The sequence below is a fragment of the Dermacentor silvarum genome, chromosome 3, assembly GCF_013339745.2.
Source record: "Dermacentor silvarum isolate Dsil-2018 chromosome 3, BIME_Dsil_1.4, whole genome shotgun sequence".
NCBI lineage: Eukaryota > Metazoa > Arthropoda > Arachnida > Ixodida > Ixodidae > Dermacentor > Dermacentor silvarum.
The window spans coordinates 186,993,261-187,011,833 of record NC_051156.1 but is presented as its reverse complement, the minus strand read 5'-3'; positions in this window follow the sequence as shown (position 1 = coordinate 187,011,833).

The following is an 18,573-nucleotide window of genomic DNA, read 5'->3' as shown; positions in this document are numbered from 1 at the left end:
TTCCCCACTCTACAGCTTGCTTTGTAAAGGGCCCACTTGTTTACCGCATTGTCGACGACCAGACAGTGAGAACCGCTGTGCGATGTGGAGTTTCGCAACATATTGAGCATGCTCCCATTAGCTCCTGCTTTATCAACTAACCCTATTCAGTCAACTCTAATCTATCGTAGACATAGGCTGCACGCACGTCACTGCGCGAAACTCTGGGGCACGGTGCTTCCATTACCGAACACAATGTAGCAGACGATAAACTTAACATCCTCACAGAATGTAGCTCTTCGACGTTCGCAATACCCATTGCCATCATCGCAATGGTGATTTGTGCAATATTAATGCTTTGGCATTCTTAGAGAACTTACCCCAGTTTGCGGTATACGTTTGTTTATCTGTGTCCGCGTCTAACTCTTTCCCGCCAACTTGGGTCGTTAGGTATAGTCTATGGTCAAATAGGTAGAGTTCAGGGCCGCTGTGCCAGTGGAACCGGGATCAAAAGCAACCATGGTACCAACTTTGGCCACTGAGTACGTCACTCTGGGTATGCGGTGCTATTCAATGAATCAACCTGACGTCAGCTTGGGTCATTCGGTATGCGCCAATGGACATGAGCCGCTCTGCAATGAACCTCTTTCCCGCCAGCTTGGGTCACTGAATATGTAACTCGGGGGATGCGGGGCTCTTCAATGAACCACGCTTTGACGCAAACTTGGGCCAAAAGGTATTTGCCACTGGATATATGTCGTTATCCAATAAACATATTTGATGACAACTTAGGTAACCGCGTATGTGTTACTGGGCATGTGCAGTCTTTCATATTAACCATTATATAAAGCATATCACCAACACTTGCCCATGAACCATAAGATAGATCGCTAATAACATTAAGATCGCCAATCAACTCTAAAGGATAGATGCACCACTAATGTTTTGGCTGCCGAACGAGAAGCATGCGTGACCGCTGGCAAAACGTTCGCATCAATTGCGGCGTCCGTAGCGAATCGGGGTTTCAGTTTCAGTTTCAGTTTATTATCCATTCAATACAACGATTATGTAAACGATACTATACAGACGAGGGTCCCAAAGTCAAAGACTGCAACGGGCAGGCTTCAAGCACTCCGCCAACGGGATGATATAGATCGGCCACATCACAAGAGAAAAATTTCTCACTGTCCCGAGCCCGCGTACGTCAGTCCTACAAGTCTATCAAAGTATGCGGGGCAGATCATCATGCCATTAAGACAACGCCATAGGGTAAGGTATGACGTGCGCATGATCTGCGGCTCGGTCGATAACAAACATTGGCCCCACGACGAATGTGCTCAACAATGGCGGACGCATGAGCGGAATCTAACGTCACGTGCAGCCTGTGTTATACCGAAGGCTGGTAAAAAAAAAAAAAAATTCAGAGCCCTTCCGCTGTTGAGAAAATGGGGGTAAGCGAAGCTTAAGACGACACTGTCGCAGGCGTTCCGCTTCGTTTGCCCTAAACTCAGGGTCGGCGGCTCTTCGCTGACGTTTGGCCTGGGCTTCGGAAGCCCTCACGCTAGAATCGGACGACAAGCTTCGCTTACCTCCATTTTCTCCACAGGGGAAGGGCTGGTGATTTTTTCTCTTTGGGTCCCACCTGTGACAAGGATAGTTCAAGGGCGCATTACAGGTTCGCGAGCCCACAGGGGTATGCGCCATTGAGCTTGGACCCTTTCTGCACTATCACCAGGATCGGCCCACGTTTCAGCGTCAACCCATCACCACCACCACCACCGCCGAAACTTGTGAGCCTATAAAGCTTCGCTTAACAGCCAGGTCCACTTACTTTCCTGGACGGAAAGCGCCCGGTAACGTCGCAGTGCCGGAGACATCTGACGGCTGTGGCTCAGACCTCGTCGTCGACCGCGCCTCTGGAAGTTGTCCAGGTGCATCCCTGCTACCGGCGAAGCTAGCCAGGGCCCCTTGCGCTAGGTCGCTGAAGCCGGCACTATCTTTACGTCGCAGCGACTGGGAGCCAGTGCTGTCGAGCCTGTCGCTTCCGAAGACGGGCAACGTCGCATCGGCTGCCTTCGGCGATAGCGATATGGAACTGGTGGAAACTTCGCCGCGCGGTGTCACAGTCGCACTCGGCGTGGCCGACACCCGCGAAGTCGTCGTGGAGTCGTGCGCCGAAGCGCTGACGTCAGACTTTTCGGTGCTGTGACGAAGCGACGTCTTCCTTTTCTTGCTCTTCCTCTTCTTATGCTTCTCTTTTTTCTCGACGCTCTGTTCATTTGGTTGCGTCGAGGTCACTGCGTCAGTCCTGCGAAGAAGTAATTATTCCTCTTCAGACGGTGCTTTGGACTATATACTTTGTAACTGTGTAACAGTGAATGCAGGGGAAAGAAATGGCGCGGGTCAAGATCGAGGTGTTCACGCACTTTGTTTATCTCCCAAGTGTCACCGTTTAACTATGAACAATAAGTGGTGTGCAGTTTTGACTTCCGTACATTAGGCTGTTTAAAATATTTCTTCGCATACAGCTTTTAAGTCTGGCCCTGACCCTCTCCAAACGTATGTTGTTTCCGTGATAGAAACGATTCAAAATACAACCGAAAATGAAAGTACTAAGTGATTACGTCCTTCATTAAAATGTAATTATATAGCCGTCGCCGTGACTCAGTGGCTATATGATCTTGGTCTGCTGGGCAAGAGGTCGCGGGTTCAACCCCGGCTGCGGCGGCCGCATTCCGGTGGAGGCTGTATGCGTAAACGCTCGTGTAGTTTGCTATTAGATGCACGTTAATGTACCCCTAGGCGGTCATCATTATTCTCGAATTTGCAGTAAATGAATGCATGGCCTTCGAGAATGGCATCCGTTGCTCAGAGTAAGCCGTCACTGGAGGTACGATTCAGACAATACCTATCTTACAAAGCCAGGTATGGTTTTGCACCGGCCCCCTACGTCACGAAACGATGGCGGGATTAGAGAAAGAGGAACGCATCTGTCAAAATTGAAGAGGTCGCGAAGACACCTGAGGAACCGAGCTTATCCATGCCCACTATGACGCACCTGCTTTGGGACTGTCCCGCCAAACAAGATACCAGAGAAGAATTCGCAGGAGCATATTGCGCCATCAGCAACGAGGAGTGGAAGTCCACACTACCTAATCTTCCTCTGGAAACGCAGAAACGCCGAAATGTCGTCTGCTATCAGTATGAGAATGCGTCACAGAGACCGACCTCACTGGACCTGACCTGATGACCTGACCTCAGCGCCTTTAGTGCAACTGCTTTTACAACCCCGCCTAAGAACACTCATACCCTGTCCAGGCCTCAGAGACATCCCTTCTTCAAGTCAAGGATGGATTAATTCATTAGGATTGAACGTCGCCTAAACTGAATGGTTGAAGGTCCCCACGCGAGCCAGCATTGGTCTGCATGGTAAGATGTTGTGCAATCCACTCCTTCTTCTACCTTGCCTCCGCTTTCCTACAAGCTTGAAGGTATTTGAATAAGATTTATGCAGGTGGGCGCGTAACCCCACTCATGTGGAAAGAGAAATTCAATATGGGGGCGGAACCGATTCGTAGGAATTAAAATATAAGGGAGTTCGCGTTTGGTCGGAGTCTTTCGGTACGTTGCATTCGAAAGCATAGGACGGTGTCTACCAGGCTCACCTGGAATCGGAAAGCTTGTTCTCGTCAGTGGCCATGGGGAGCATTGTACCTCGGCACTATTCCACAGCTCGTTCACACGATACCTCGCATCTTCTTCTTCTTCGTCCACTTCTTATGAGGATAATGATGATCCCTAAACATGGCCCGTAACTGCAACGGGGGGTGAGCTAAGGATCGGGCACTTGTATAAAACTCACAGATATCGTCCAGCCAGGAAAAAAATAGACGAAAAAAAAAATGGGGGCAACACAGAACTGGGAGCAACATAATAGTGCGCAATTTCGTAGTCAGACAACATGAATGTGTTATTGCATTTAAAGGACCCCGAATGATTCAGACGAAAAAAAAATATAAAAAAATAGAAGAAACGTGATAGAAATAGTCAGGAAATCATAAATTAACATGACAAATTCTTTCGAAGCGAATTTTTCGCAGCGAAGCTGTATATGGCTAGTCTCCAGCGGATCAGATGTCCGTAGACCAAAAAATGTTGGCCGACCCGCGGCGCAGGTGAAGCAGGCTTCAAGCACTCCGCCAACTTGCAAAAATAAGTTTGATACCTTGGGTCCAAATACAATCCGTACAAGATAAGAACTGATACTGATACTGATACTGATAAGAACAGATACTATACTTTGGCTCGCGTCGGCCATGTCTACGTTCGCACCATGCACGTGTATGTCATCCTGCGTATTGAAACTAGTGCCTACCAAAATGAGTGTCTTCTGTCTCCTGACGTCATGCTCTACGTAGGCGCCTTTCCTCAGTTTTGCTGTGACTGTGAAATGGGTAGGCCGCGTGTTGTACGGTCTGAAGAAGAACAGCGTGCCTACCAAGAACGACGGCGTGAACAGAAAAGGGAATGGGCGCGGCGGCGTCGGAAGGAGACCACCGACTATGAGCGGGACGCGGACGCCAAGCGTAAGCGTGTTACCCACCAGGACCGTGAGGGGGAAAGAAATGCGAACCGTCAATGTGGCCCCGATCCCGCAAACTTGGAATGTTTCACCGGAGCAACGGTCAATCACCACATACACAGCTTCGCTGGTCATCCACCACAGAGTGCATTGACACTGAATGTTTTAACAGCGGAGCTGTTTAGTTCTTGGTTAGGCCGTGAAGTGCGAACAAAAAACTGCGCCTGGCGATGACGTCCCCGCGCGTAGCGTAGCAACCACCTCGCGGAGCGTCATGTGCTTCGCTTCTTCTCCGTGCCGTGCACATGTTGCTTTGACATGGGACGTTAAGGAGAGGGAAGGAGAGCATGCGCGCGGCGCACCCTATGCTCGGGAGAGAGAAAGAGTAAATGAGAGCGAGAGAAAGAAATTACAGCAGCACCAACGAGGCAGCGCGCAGAGCTGCTGCCGACGCCGTCCACATTTCCCCGCGTTCGCGCCGAATGCGCGCCGTGTCGGATGGATGGATGGATGGATGGATGGATGCTGTGAGTGTCCCCTTTGAAACGGGGCGGTGGGTTGCGCCACCAAGCTCTTGTTATTATTTTGCCTAATGTCCTACCTTTATTTTTGAGAGTGAGTGAGTACGAACTTTATTGAGGTCCTGAGGAGAATGAATTAAAGCGGGGCCGGAGGCCCCGCCAATCAATCCAGTGGCTCCACCCAGGTCGGGGCCGGTAGACAGAGTCCTTCGGTGACTGCCCGGGCCCTCTGGACAGCCTTGAGCTGAGCGATGAGCTCCGTGCTTCTGAGCGCTGAGCCCAGGAGGACTGGTCAGGAAAGTCCGTGCCCGCGTTGGCAGGGCACAGCCAGAGCATGTGTTCGAAGTTGTATTCGTGGCCGCAGTGTGGGCATTCAGTAGGAAGGTCAGGATTGATCCTGCTTAGTGTTGTTGGTGTGATGTATGTCCTAGTCTGCAACTGTCTGTAAGTGACGGCCTGTGCTTTTTTGAGGTTTTGGTGAGGAGGAGGAAAAATTCTTCGTGCTAACCTACGATTTGAAGTGATTTCGTGGTATGATACGAGCGGGTCTTTGTTGTCTAGATCCCTCCAGGCTGGGTTGAAGCGAGGGGGCGGTCCGCAGAAGCGGAATGTGAGTTCTCGCGCCAGTTGGTGTGCCCGCTCGTTCGGATTACAGTGAGGAGGTCCGGAAATGTTGCCCATATGGGCCGGGAACCATGTGATCTGTGGGGACGTGAGGTTGTCTCCTCCCGTTTCTTGGAAGATTTTGTTGACAACCGTAGCTGCTTTCCTAGGGACGAGGGCCCGCCGAGAAGGTTCTGGTGGCGGTTCTTGAGTCCGAGTAAATTACGGAGGCTTCTTTGCAGCTTCGAAGGGCCACCGTGATGGCCATTTCTTTTGCTTCGTGAGTGAAGTTGGTAACAACAGTGGCTGCGTTGACGAGTGAGTCATGGGCGTCCACCACCGAGACCGCGTATGCGCCTCGATTCCAATATCTGGCCGCGTTAACGAAGAGGACTTGCGTTTCGTTACGTTTGATGTTGTCAAGAATTGCCTTCGCTCTCGCTTTTCTCCGCCCTTCGTTGTGGGTCGGGTGTATGTTTCTTGGGATTGGATCAACGGTTATTGACCTCTTGGCATTTGTGCATAGTTGCGACCTCTCTGGTGGCATGAAGAGGGGCTGTATGTCTGCTTCTAGTAATATCTCGATGCTCGCCTTTGTGAGTGAGAGCCGACTAATTTGGACGTTTCGCTGTGCTTCAAAGCGAAACACACATTATTTTTGAGAAACACACAAATACAAAGAATTCCAGGCATCAACCTTTGTGAACCATTACTGGGAACTCTGTTTCTGTACGTCTCCGTTGTTTGTGGCCTCCCTACTTTTCTGCCACCAAACCTCCAACCACCTCTTACTAATCTCTACAGTGTACAAGTTTACTTTGCCCCTGCTATCCCTGAACCCAAGGGCTTCAAGGAGGTCAGAAGAGCCTAGACTTGCAGCTGGGTAAATTTCTTCACATTCCAATAAAACATCTTCCACCGTTTCTCTAGCACATGCGGCTTCGTCGTTGGCGTACCTCGCTTTATAACTGCGCCTTCTAAGGCGTCCTGATCTCGCTTCGAATAGTAAGGGGCTTCCCTTTGAGTTTTCATGAATTGTTTCTTTCCTGATTTCCTTTTTTCCTTTGAGGTAGTTAGTCATAGCATGTTTCTTTTCCATTGCCGCCAACCATAACCTTGTCTCAGCCTCCCTCACTTTGCGTTTGACGTTCTTTGTTGCCGCGTTGCTCGCCATACCAGTCGCATATTTGCTTGTAAGCTTCCTCGTTCTTTTCCTCCACTGTGAGTCAATGTTGTGCCTGCACAAATACCTGAACACCTCCCCCCCCCCCCCCCCCCCCCCTCTCTTGCACCCCATCTACTTTCTTTCATTTTCCTCAGTCATTCTTGAAAATAAGTTTTACTCTGAGCCTCCCTTACTTCAAAATTTGTCCAGCCCATATCACCCTGCACAGCTTCATTAGTAGTCTTCCCGTGGGCGCCCAACGCGAGGCGTCCTACCTACCTTTGGTTGCCATCGAGTCCGGATTGTAACCCTGACTTCAAGCAAACAACCGCATTTCCAAATGTAAGTCCTGGAACCATTACACCTTTCCACATACCCTGGACTGCAGTCCGTGACTGCAGCCGGCGCCTCTGGCGGTGGCTCGGCAGGTTTTGACCGGCCACACCCCGGCAAATGTGGAGGCGCAGCTTGGCCCTGACGTCACCGGGGAGATAAAGCTCGGAGCCGCCACGACTGCGGCAGAACTCTCGAAGACTCTGTGGCGAGTACATGTAGCCTTGAAATGGTATGACCGAAGAAGATCCGGACACCCGAAGAAGAAGCCGCTCATCTTGAAGCGCGTCGCGTGGCCAAGCGAGAATCTGCGCGTCGGCGGCAAGACAATTCGGAATATCGTGCCCAGCAGCACTTGACATTTACCAGCAAAACTTAGCCAAGCCTAGTAAAACTTGGAAGAAGCTAGGTTGATCAACAGCTCCGCTGTTCACTCCAGCCTTGCGCCACTAGTGCAAGCTGGTCACATTTTCTTTCTTTTCCTTTTCTTTTTTTGTACTCATCTCCAGATTTTGTGGGTGCCAGCTGCTGTCTGTACAATGGGCCAGGAACACGCATGGCTCGTCTGGCGGCGGTCTTGCACGGTGGGCCGGTCCTATAAAGATTGTGCTAACCGATCGATCCTGGAGATGGCGCTAACCGACGCGGTTCGGTACAACCAGAGCCATTATATCCCGAACGCAGACGCGAGTTCCAATACAAACGAATGGAGCCGAAACGTGTACTCAGTGTGGCATAAACTTACAACAAAAGTCCAGCGGGAGCGTCTTGGATACGCAGCGAAGCGTGGTTTAGAACGCGAGCGCATGCTGGCTCGTAAACGCGAAGTGCATCCGCGTGGAGCGGCATCGACGAGCACCGAGGAGCGTGGTGAAACGTCCCTGAAACTTCGCGCTGTGAAACTTCGCGCTGAAACGCCCAAGTGGGCACCTGTCGTGTCTGCAGGCTGTGTCGACGCCGTCGCCGTTTTGCCTGCGTTCGCACCGAACGCGCGTGGTGTTGGTAACTGTTGCCAGGGCCTCTGGGGGCGGCTCGCAGGTTTTCGATGAGATCAGAACGGGAAACTCGTCGAGCAGCGTCGGAAGTCTTTACCACCTTCTCGCCTCGCAACGTTTTATTGCGATAGCAATTATATGGACACACCAAAGCGGATTTCTGCCGTTGCCGTCGCCGTGAGGTTCCGTATGATGTCAACGGCGATGAAATCGTCGCCGCGATGATAAGTGGTTCTTGAGGGAAAGGGAAAGGTTGGCGCTATCTTCTGCAGCCCTTGAGGGAGCACGGCTCAGCGCCGCGCTCCGGACGCTGTATGTGCGAGTGAAAGGGCGCGAGGGACGCGCGCTTTGACGGGGAGCGAACGCACGTCGGAGAGCAAACGGGCGTTCGGCGCCGTGCTGCCTGAAGGGCTGCAGAATTAAGCGTCTCTTTCCTACTTTACAATCGCCATAAAAGTCGACGGCGTCGACAACAGTTCTGCGTCTTGCTGGTGCTGCTGCATGTCCAAGTTTATACAGCTGATAAAACTATTATCCTTACTCCGTATAGCTCTCCAATAATTTGCTATCGCAATTGATGCTTCGCCTTTCGGGTGAAACTGTGACAAATTTTAAATGCAGAGCATTTCTTTAACTCACATGTAGTGTGCGCCATCCGTCCGCAACAGCTCGAGAGGTGCGCGGTAAAGTCCCTAAAAAAAATAAAGTAGCGCCAACCGCACCCCTTCGCCTCTGCCTCCTCTCTCAGCAGCTGCAGCAGCGCCCCTACAGCGTCCAGGAGGAAACTACGGACGCGAAAGCGAAAGCGGCGCGCGGCCGCGCTCGGGCAGCCGCTCGGCGAACGGTACGCCGGTGTCGTCTGTGGAACGCGCGCTCGTTTCGCGGGTCTTCGGGTCGGCATCGCGTGCCAAAAAAAACAACGCAGTGGACAGACAAAATGGCGCCTTCACTACCTTCAGAAAAGCTAGTGCGTCATGCTTGCAGATTCTTAGCACCGCCGAGTTTACACGGCGATAGTGGCGCTGCCATCGAGAGCGTCAGCGCCGAGCGCGTCCGCAAGCAAACGGTCGGCTCTCGCATCGAGTATTGCTTGCTTGAGGTGATGTTTTTTGCAGTGCAAGCGTTTTTATTATTTCACTGGTCTACAAAGCATGATACTTGCCGTATTTATCTCTCGAACACTCTTCCAATGAATCGCTTTAGACCGCAGCGCTCTAGTCCGTTTAGCAGAAAGATTTGAACAAGCCCATCTTTTCGGCCAACAGCCATGCCTACAGTGTACTAGAAGAGTTGTAGTGCGCTCACACCGCGGCAGAGCTTGACGCACTTCATGTCGCCGCCGATAGTGGCGCTGTTCGCAGCGTCACCTGAAACTTTCCTACGCGTCGCGGTAAAACAGCTATCGCGTGTTGCTGTTTTCACCGTATAAAAGTAAAATGCACGACGTGCAGCGCACGAAAGTTCTTTTGGTGCACCTTCGCAGTGTGCAGTGAAATAAATTACTATTGTTGCGGCTGATCTACAGAGGGTTGGCGATTTTTTTTTAGCCGGAGGCACGGATGAACTAGCCTTGCGATTCATGCTGTTCTGTTAAAGGCTTGATACGGCTGCTGCAGTCACGGTAGCAAGAGGCACTCGAGTTTTTTCTGCAGCTGATCGATAAAATGGTCAGTGTGGTTTCACCACAACGACTGCGCATCCGCGTTTCCACCACCACCGCGCCAAATTTATCCACCACTTCGAGTTTTTTTTTTTCGCAGGTAAGGCGTGCAGCGCCTTAGACATTTTCACGTTGCCCCATCTATTCACGAAATTGAATATTTAGGTATCACTGCTGCACAATTTAAGCTGGTTAGCTGGTTATTTATGTATTACATCTTTCGTAACGTTAATGCGACATGAAATCGAAAGGATGAAAATACCAGGTACACCGGTGAGCAAAAGTATACAGACCACAGGGTCGCCGAAAAAACTCAATTTCTTCGTAATTAACATGCATAAAGTGGAATTAACCAGTACACGTTAAAGCTCGCAATGCCAAGATTGGACTGCAGTCCTCAATTTCAAGTTGCATTCGCAGGCAGTTGAAAAAAATCAGCTTTATCGCGCAATCCCTGGTCCGTATACTTTTGCTCACGGGTGTACATTTCTGCAATAATTAACAATGTTTATTTACAACGAAGTAAAGAATGATCCCGGAAGCGACGGGAGCAGCCGGTGAAAATTCCGAATAGCTACTGTCTAGTGCGCTTCGGCTTTTCTTCGCGGTTGCTTCGTCCCTTTCACACCATTTCCTTTTGTTCCTGGGCTTCGGTGTCGTCTTCGTCACGTACTGTGGTAAATTCGGAAGAATCGTGGGAACAGCGTTTTCTGATAGCAGTGGCAATTGTCACGAGGAATTCACACCTCTTTGCATTCTATATTTATAAGGTGCACAGGTCCCTAATTATGAATCGCGGTTCGAAGTGTAAATCACAGACTTGCAAGATTCCTCCAATGTCTTATCTGCGCGGTTGAGGTTCCTCTCCCATTCCTTTCGCCGTTCTTCATCACGTGGAACGCTGAGCAAAGACGCCTTTGGTGCATCTTTCACACGACTGTAGGCAGATCTGCACTCGGGTTCAAAGCAGTATTTTCGATGGCGGCTAGCCATTCTCACTCACTAAGAGTGCACATTGAGTAAAGCGTCAAGCAGAGAGCAAGCAGAGAGGATACTGCTGAAAACGCCGGCGGGACTTGCAGTCGAGAGCCGACAACGTCGATATTAAGTGGTTAGTTTTCAGAAAGGAAAGGTTGGCGCTATCTTCTGCAACCCTTGAGGGATAACGGTCAACGTCGCGATCCGACAGAACGTACTCCATACCAAGCGAGGGAAGTTTTCAGGAGAAACTGGCGGCAGCGCCTCTGGCGGGCGCCGGAGCAGTCGACACTGAGTGCGCCGCGGCGACGCGGCGCAGGGATATGGCAGTGAGCACACTGCCCCTATTCTAGTGCACTGTAGCCATGCCACCCCTCAACTGGCTCCATTTACAATCTGCAAGACACGCGGGAGAGGAGGAGCCTGCATGGGCGACACGAATGGCGCTACTTTTTTTAGGGACTGTAGTGCTGCTTTTAGGGACTGTAGTTTTTTTAGGGACTGTAGTGCGCGGACGGACGATGCGCCCTCTCCCCCACTCCTCCTCTCCCGCATAACGCTTGCAGCACATGTGCAGCGCGCGAAGCGTCGTAGTTGAGTCGCGCTCCGGCGCTGCAAGCACCGTAGCATCAGCAGGTGCTGGCGTGATAGCGCGCCCTCTCTCCACCCCCTCTCCCTCTAACGCGCGCGCTAGGAATATAAAGCGGGTTGGCGCGGGCTCCACTCGTCAACTCCTGCGCTCTTTTCTCTTGCGTTCGTCGGCGGTCGCAGTTGATAAGCGATGGAAGCAAGACCTTCAACTAGTACCTCGACGCAATCCAACATCAGCGCCGAAGCACCAGTTCAAAAGCACCAGTACTCGCGAACCCACCCTCAGAAGCTCGTCTACGTGGCTCTCTCGCGTTGCACCCATCTCGGCGGCCTCTACCTGACCAACGCCCTCGGCGACCACTCGTTCTACCACCGCGAGGACAACCCCGACAGTGCCATGACGGACGAGTTTCGAAGGCTGGAAAATCACAGACTGCAGACCGTAACCGGCCGCTACCTCGACGCCCTGCGACGAGAAGAACAACGAGAACGGCGACGACACGCGTTTACGCTAGCGTTGCTGAACGTTCGGTCTCTGCGGGCGCACGCGCTCGACGTTGCAAGAGACCCGGTCCTGCAAGAGGTCGACGTGCTGTGTCTCACGGAGACGTGGAACAACAACAAACAAGAAGGAGGACAAGAAGCACGAGGAGAAGGCGTGGTAGGAGAACAAGGATTCGCGCCGGTGGTTCGCGCGCGCGCCGTGGACGCGCTAGCCGTGCCGGTGGCGTCGACGTCTACTACCGAAACGTGCGGTGGCGAGGAGGGATGGTCCGTCACAGCTGGAGTTACGCCGACACGCGCGGCGAATACGCCGGCTTCACCGCCGTGTGCGACGACGCCTACCGTCACGGTCACGGCCAAGACGACGGCGAGATCACCGTAATCACCTTCTACCTCTCGCCGAAACTCAACCGAGACGCCGTTGCAGAGTTCCTCGAACTGGCCATGAACGACCATCGACGCCAGCAACGACGACAACCAGAACAACCAGAAACGCAAAAAATTCACAGCATATCCACGGGGTGAATGATGATGAGTGGGCGAAGCTCCGGAGGGAATCATCGGATCTCCCGCTTAAGGGGACGCTAGCACAAACGTGTTAGAAACGTGCAGTACTCTCTAGTAAGGGGGAGCGGCCACAGCGTCTTACGCAGCCATTTACACATGCCGGAACGTGCACCGCGTTTGCCGACGCCATCACATGACTGCCGAGAGAGTATACCCCCCGTATTCATAAACGCTCCTCGACTTGAACTTGACTTGCCACCGCTTTGGGCAGCGCGTTCGAAACGCGTTGAAGGTAAGGCGGAGAGTCCACAGCGTCTTACACCAGCTTCTTACATGGGCCGTAACGCGCTAGCACAAACGCGTTAGAAACGCGCTAGAAACGCGGCCTTTCGTTAATGTTGGGTATTTATTGCCATCGTGGTGCGTGTGTCCATGTCCGCTTCGTGGCGTAGTGGGCTAACGCCGCGCGCTCGGAAGCGAGCGGTCCCTGGTTCGATTCCGCGCTACGGACACAACTTCGGAATTTTTTTTCTCATTTTTCTCAGACTGGTTACACACTACTACTACGACGACGGGGACGAACGGGTGCCGCTATAAGGAGCTTCGCCCCTAAAACAACGATGACCCATAGTCCTCGACGGCGACTTCAACGTCGACGTTCGCAAAGACGACTGGATCGTCAGGCACGTGCGCGACCGTTACGGTCTCGACTGCGTGTATGACCACAACCCAGTCAACAGCAGGCAGCCGACCACCATCCACGGGCCCTGCATAGACCTCGTCTTTGCGTCCTCGTCCTCATACTTGTGCGTCCAGCCCCTACTCACGGACCCTCTCACCGTCCACCTTAGCGACCACAAGACAGTCGTGCTCGTCGTGCGCTAAATCGACACTCGCCACTCACTCACCACTCACCATCTCAACGACCACGCTCCCCAGAGGCCCCGCAGAGAGGGGACGGACGTAACCGGAGGCATCCCCCTCGTCGACGCAACCTCTGAAGAGAAGAAAGAGAAGAAGAAGAAAGAAAGGAAGAGAACAACAGAGAAGCAATAATAATATAATATAATATAATAATAAGAATCGCAGTGATGCCAATAAAATAATAACTTTACGTTACCTACTTACAATTCTCTCTTCTCTCTCAACCCAGACCACCACCACCACCACACCAACAACACCAACACCACGGAACCCCACTATGCTCTGCATTTACACGTGTCCCTCGCGCGGGGGCATGCGACGGAGCTTTTTTTTTTTTTGATATACATACGCATTGCCAATAACTCCGCTTCTGCTGAAAGCATTGAAGTACTTTTTGTTGCACAGTATTTCAGAAATAGCCTATTTTCACTTCAAATGCATTTCTTCACTTCGATAAAGAGTGGTTCAGGGCCCCTTTAAAATGCGAGCGAAACGAAGGGAGAGCACCACTTTACTTTTTTTCCCCTATCGGAAAATGTGTTCGTCTGTGCTACTGACATCCACATAATTATGTCTAATAAATTGAATTGAAGTGCAAAGCAATTTTCGCCAACTTGATTCCCAATAAACATGGCCGCAGTACAAGTAGTACCTTCGCTACCATTCGCCGAAAGTTCTTACGCACTGTTTGCGAAAGTATTTACGCGAAGCATTTGGAAACTTTCGATGTGCTAAAGCTGAAGCCCAGGTTCCAGCTGCGCCTGTTAAAGCAGAGTGCAGATGAAAAGTCTCTTACGCTGGTCGAAGAAGGTGGCTACAATGAAAAAAAAAAAAAAAATAAATAAACTGGTACTTGGAGAACATATGTGCGCAAGTTCGTTTGTGGAAGGAAAGAAATTTACATATCGATCTGCTCTGTCGCTCTCTTCCTATAGCTTATTTGAATCAAGAGCGGGCATACCGGCTTCCTTATTGAAAGCCCATCGAGAACGCGTATTCCGCGCCTTGTTCTGAATACGGATTTGATCGAAACCTCGCCGGCCAACTCCTAAAAGAGTAAAATATAGGTGCGCTAAAAATAACTTTACGCGCGTGCGGGCGTTTCTGAGAAATAATTGCTATCAAACAACGCGTAGGGGCACGTTATAAGTGGATTTTCTTACGGACCGTCGAAAACTTGCGATGAGATTATGCTAGCGCGAGTGAGACACCCACGCAACGGGAGTTGTATTGCTTTGAAGACGGCCGTGACGGTGACGTCTTCGCGTGGGCGTGTTCTTCTGGCTCGTTCCGTGGAGCTTGCTACAAAAGCCACCATAGGGATCTCTGGCGCTGTCATCGCTCGGCTACCATGGAAACGAGGGGTCGTGCATGGATGTGCTTGTGGCCTTAATTATTTGTAATAGGACTTGCTGTAGGTCTAGCTGGTGCATACTCGTTATAGTTAATGAGTGCAAAAAAAAAAATCACAGCATATCCACGGGGTGAATGATGATGAGTGGGTGAAGCTCCGGAGGGAATCATCGGATCTCCCGCTTAAGGGGACGCTAGCACAAACGCGTTAGAAACGTGCAGTACTCTCTAGTAAGGGGGAGCGGCCACAGCGTCTTACGCAGCCATTTACACATGCCGGAACGTGCACCGCGTTTGCCGACGCCATCACATGACTGCTGAGAGAGTATACCCCCCGTATTCATAAACGCTCCTCGACTTGAACTTGACTTGCCACTGCTTTGGGCAGCACGTTCGAAACGCGTTGAAGGTAAGGCGGAGAGTCCACAGCGTCTTACACCAGCTTCTTACACGGGCCGTAACGCGCTAGCACAAACGCGTTAGAAACGCGCTAGAAACGCGGCCTTTCGTTAATGTAGGGTATTTATTGCCATCGTGGTGCGTGCGTGCATGTCCGCTTCGTGGCGTAGTGGGCTAACGCCGCGCGCTCGGAAGCGAGGGGTCCCTGGTTCGATTCCGCGCTACGGACACAACTTCAGAATTTTTTTTTCTCATTTTTCTCAGACTGGTTACACACTACTACTACTACGATGACGACGGGGACGAACGGGTGCCGCTATAAGGAGCTTCGTCTCTAAAAAAAAAAAAAAAAAAAAAAAAAAAAAAGATGACACAGCACAAGGGGAAAGAATGGACCATCCCTTTTCTTTCGTGCTGTGTCTCTTGAGAGCGCTCGCTATGTTAATTATGATTTCGAATTTCCAAGCCATTACACATGCCTTTATGTATTTGTTTGCAGAGAGGGAGGGGAAAAGGTAAGGGGTAAACAGAAAGGCAAATACCAGGGAAACACGCACGCACGCACACACACACACACACACGCACGCACGGACGCACACAGACGCACACTGAAATTAATCAGCGACTTGCGACGAATTCAGCGACAGCGATGAATTGTACAATGCAATTGAACGCCAATGCATTTCTCTGCAAAGTTCGGGGATTATTATCTCGAAACTGGTGTCATCCCGAGAATTAATTGCAAGTGGATCCGCCTTGCGAACTCCAGGACTACAATTTGTATATTCCAGTATCTGTCATCAGATAATTAGTTAAAAACTTAATTAGTGAGTTTTTGTTGATTAGTCGAATATGCATTTCAATCTTTTGTGCAAGTTGTGTCCGCCTCTTCGAGTAGACCAGCTCATTAACTAGAATTGGGCCAACTGCCACAGGAAACCTTAGATAAATTTTGAAAGGGTTCACTGAAACACCCAGTATACACACACACACACACACACACACACACACACACACACACACACACACACACACACACACACACACACACACACACACACACACACACACACACACACACACACACACACACACACACACACACACACACACACATATATATATATATATATATATATATATATATATATATATATATATATATATATATACGTCGAGAATAGGTGGCAATTAAAGAGAAGCGCAGTCGAGGACGGGGGAGAATTTGCGGTGTGACGGAATTAAGAAGTTGGCAGGCACAACTTGGAATCAGCTCGCGCAAGACACGAGTAATTGGAAATTGCTGGGAGAGGCCATCGTCCGTGCAGCTGTCATAAAAATAGGTTAATTAAATGCATAATTCATTTATTTATTCATTTATTTCTTCACAAAGCATATCCGGCGAGACACCGAGGGGCCGCCACAGCAGCAGCAGCCACGGCAAACCTAGGGACGTTTCGAAGAAAGCTTCGCTTTAAAGCTTCCGCATTTGGCTCCCGTACAGTTGTTATTCAAGAGATCCACATAAATCTACACATAAAAAGGAACCACTCTGCAGCATTTTATTTCGTGCCAGGAAAGGCTGTTTGCGAAGGTACAGAACAGGCAGCTCGTCTATTTTTATCTTCTTCTGGGAGCGCAACAGCGGATGAAAAACAGGGCGTGTCTAAGTCACGGGACGACAACGCCGAGAACACCGACGAAGGCGTGGATAAATTAAAACTCGGCGAAAAGCGACGAAACGCGCGAATTGTGCCGCGGCCGAAGTTTGTTTGGACCTGCAACTTCGGGATTCGCACTGCCGCCGGCAAGCAACCGGACTTCCACCTGTTTAACATGGATGTATGCAAACCGGCTGAATTCGCAGCGCCGCCGAGAGCGCCGTCGTCTTTGTCATCGTCGGTAGGTTCGCGAAACAAAAAGGCCCGCTCCGTGTAACGTTTCTCTCGCTTCCAATTTACAGATTTTTTTTATATTTCTTTTTATCGATCTATTTGTGAAAGGAAGGAAAATACCACAAGGAAAAACAAGAATTAAAGACGAGCCCCCCAAGAATCCACGAAGAACGTTGCGGGGACGATCGAGCTTGTTGCAGACCTCAATCTCGCTGAGGCAGCTAGCGACGGACAAAAAAGCCGACTGCGAAAGGCCACCATGATAAGATTCATTGCAATGTCTAGAAGATGAAGATATGAGCTAGAAACCTCGGGAAACACAGAATGGAAATGAATAAACTTCTACTCTGTTACGTTGCTGTTCTTCATTATCATCATCACTCTCTTCTTTGTAATGATGATGATGATGACGTTCCACACGGTAAAGGATACAGAAGACCGTCATTTTCATTTATTTTATTGAGTTGGTATGTTATGGTGAAGCTTTATTGAAAGAGGGATGGCTCATCAGCCTCTTAAGGGTAATGGAGTTGAGATAAAAATAAACAGAGGAGTTGTCACCGTTTGCTGGCGACGGCTACCCCTTTTAACTTTATCGATAATATAGGATAAAAAATTAAAGTAAGCGAAAAAGATTGCATTAGGTGATGCTCTAAAAAGAGGGGATAACACACAAAGCGTGACCACCTCTTTCGCGAAATTCTCATTCGCAGTGAAGCCTGTGGATGTCTGGAGTACTCGTGATTTAAAGGCACGACGCAGTAGAGTCCCTAATCAGCCCAAATGCATGCGTCTTCAAAGAAGCGTTGAAGTGCCCTCACAGCATTGTGATGCACTTTTGAAGGCTATGGGCCTAACACCTTTGCACGTGAAGGAGGCCGATGTGAGTCAATTAAACGCAGTTCTTGTTCAAGGCGCCGTCCGTGTATGGCGCAAGATTTGGGTCATTCGAATAGTGGGTGGCATACATCCTCGTCATTGTAGCCGCAAGAACATGTTGGAGAAGTCGCACGCTTTATTCGAAAATACAAAAAAAAAGTTCTTCGTGTAAGCAGTTGCGAGGCGGAGACGATGCAAGAGGGTGTCGATGGCGTCGTGGAAACTGAGGGTCTAGCTGGTATTCAAGGTGTGCGTCAACTGCATATAATAGCGATTCTTTTGTGCTCCCTGTGAACTAGTTCGCCACACACATTTCTCGCTCAAGGCCTCGTAAGATACGCTGGGTGTCGGATTGGGATATGGGAATAAGGCGTGTTTCCGAATTTGCATGAACCGCGTTTGCCAAAGCATCCGCCAATTCATTTCCTTTGATTCCGTAATGACTAGGAACCCACTGGAATACCAAATATTGTTTGAACGATGTAGCTTGAGTATGTTCTTCTAATAAAGCGTAGGTTGCACGTACGTCTAGTTCTCGTGGTGCGGCATTTTCAGTTCATGGAAGAGCCGCTAAAGGACCACTGATGACGACCCAATTTCTTGGCGTCTTTGATATTTTGACAAAACCAATGGATAGTAAAATGCTACGAGCTCCAACGTTGTTGAATAGGGAGGACGACAGTTCGACTCTCAATACGTGAAACC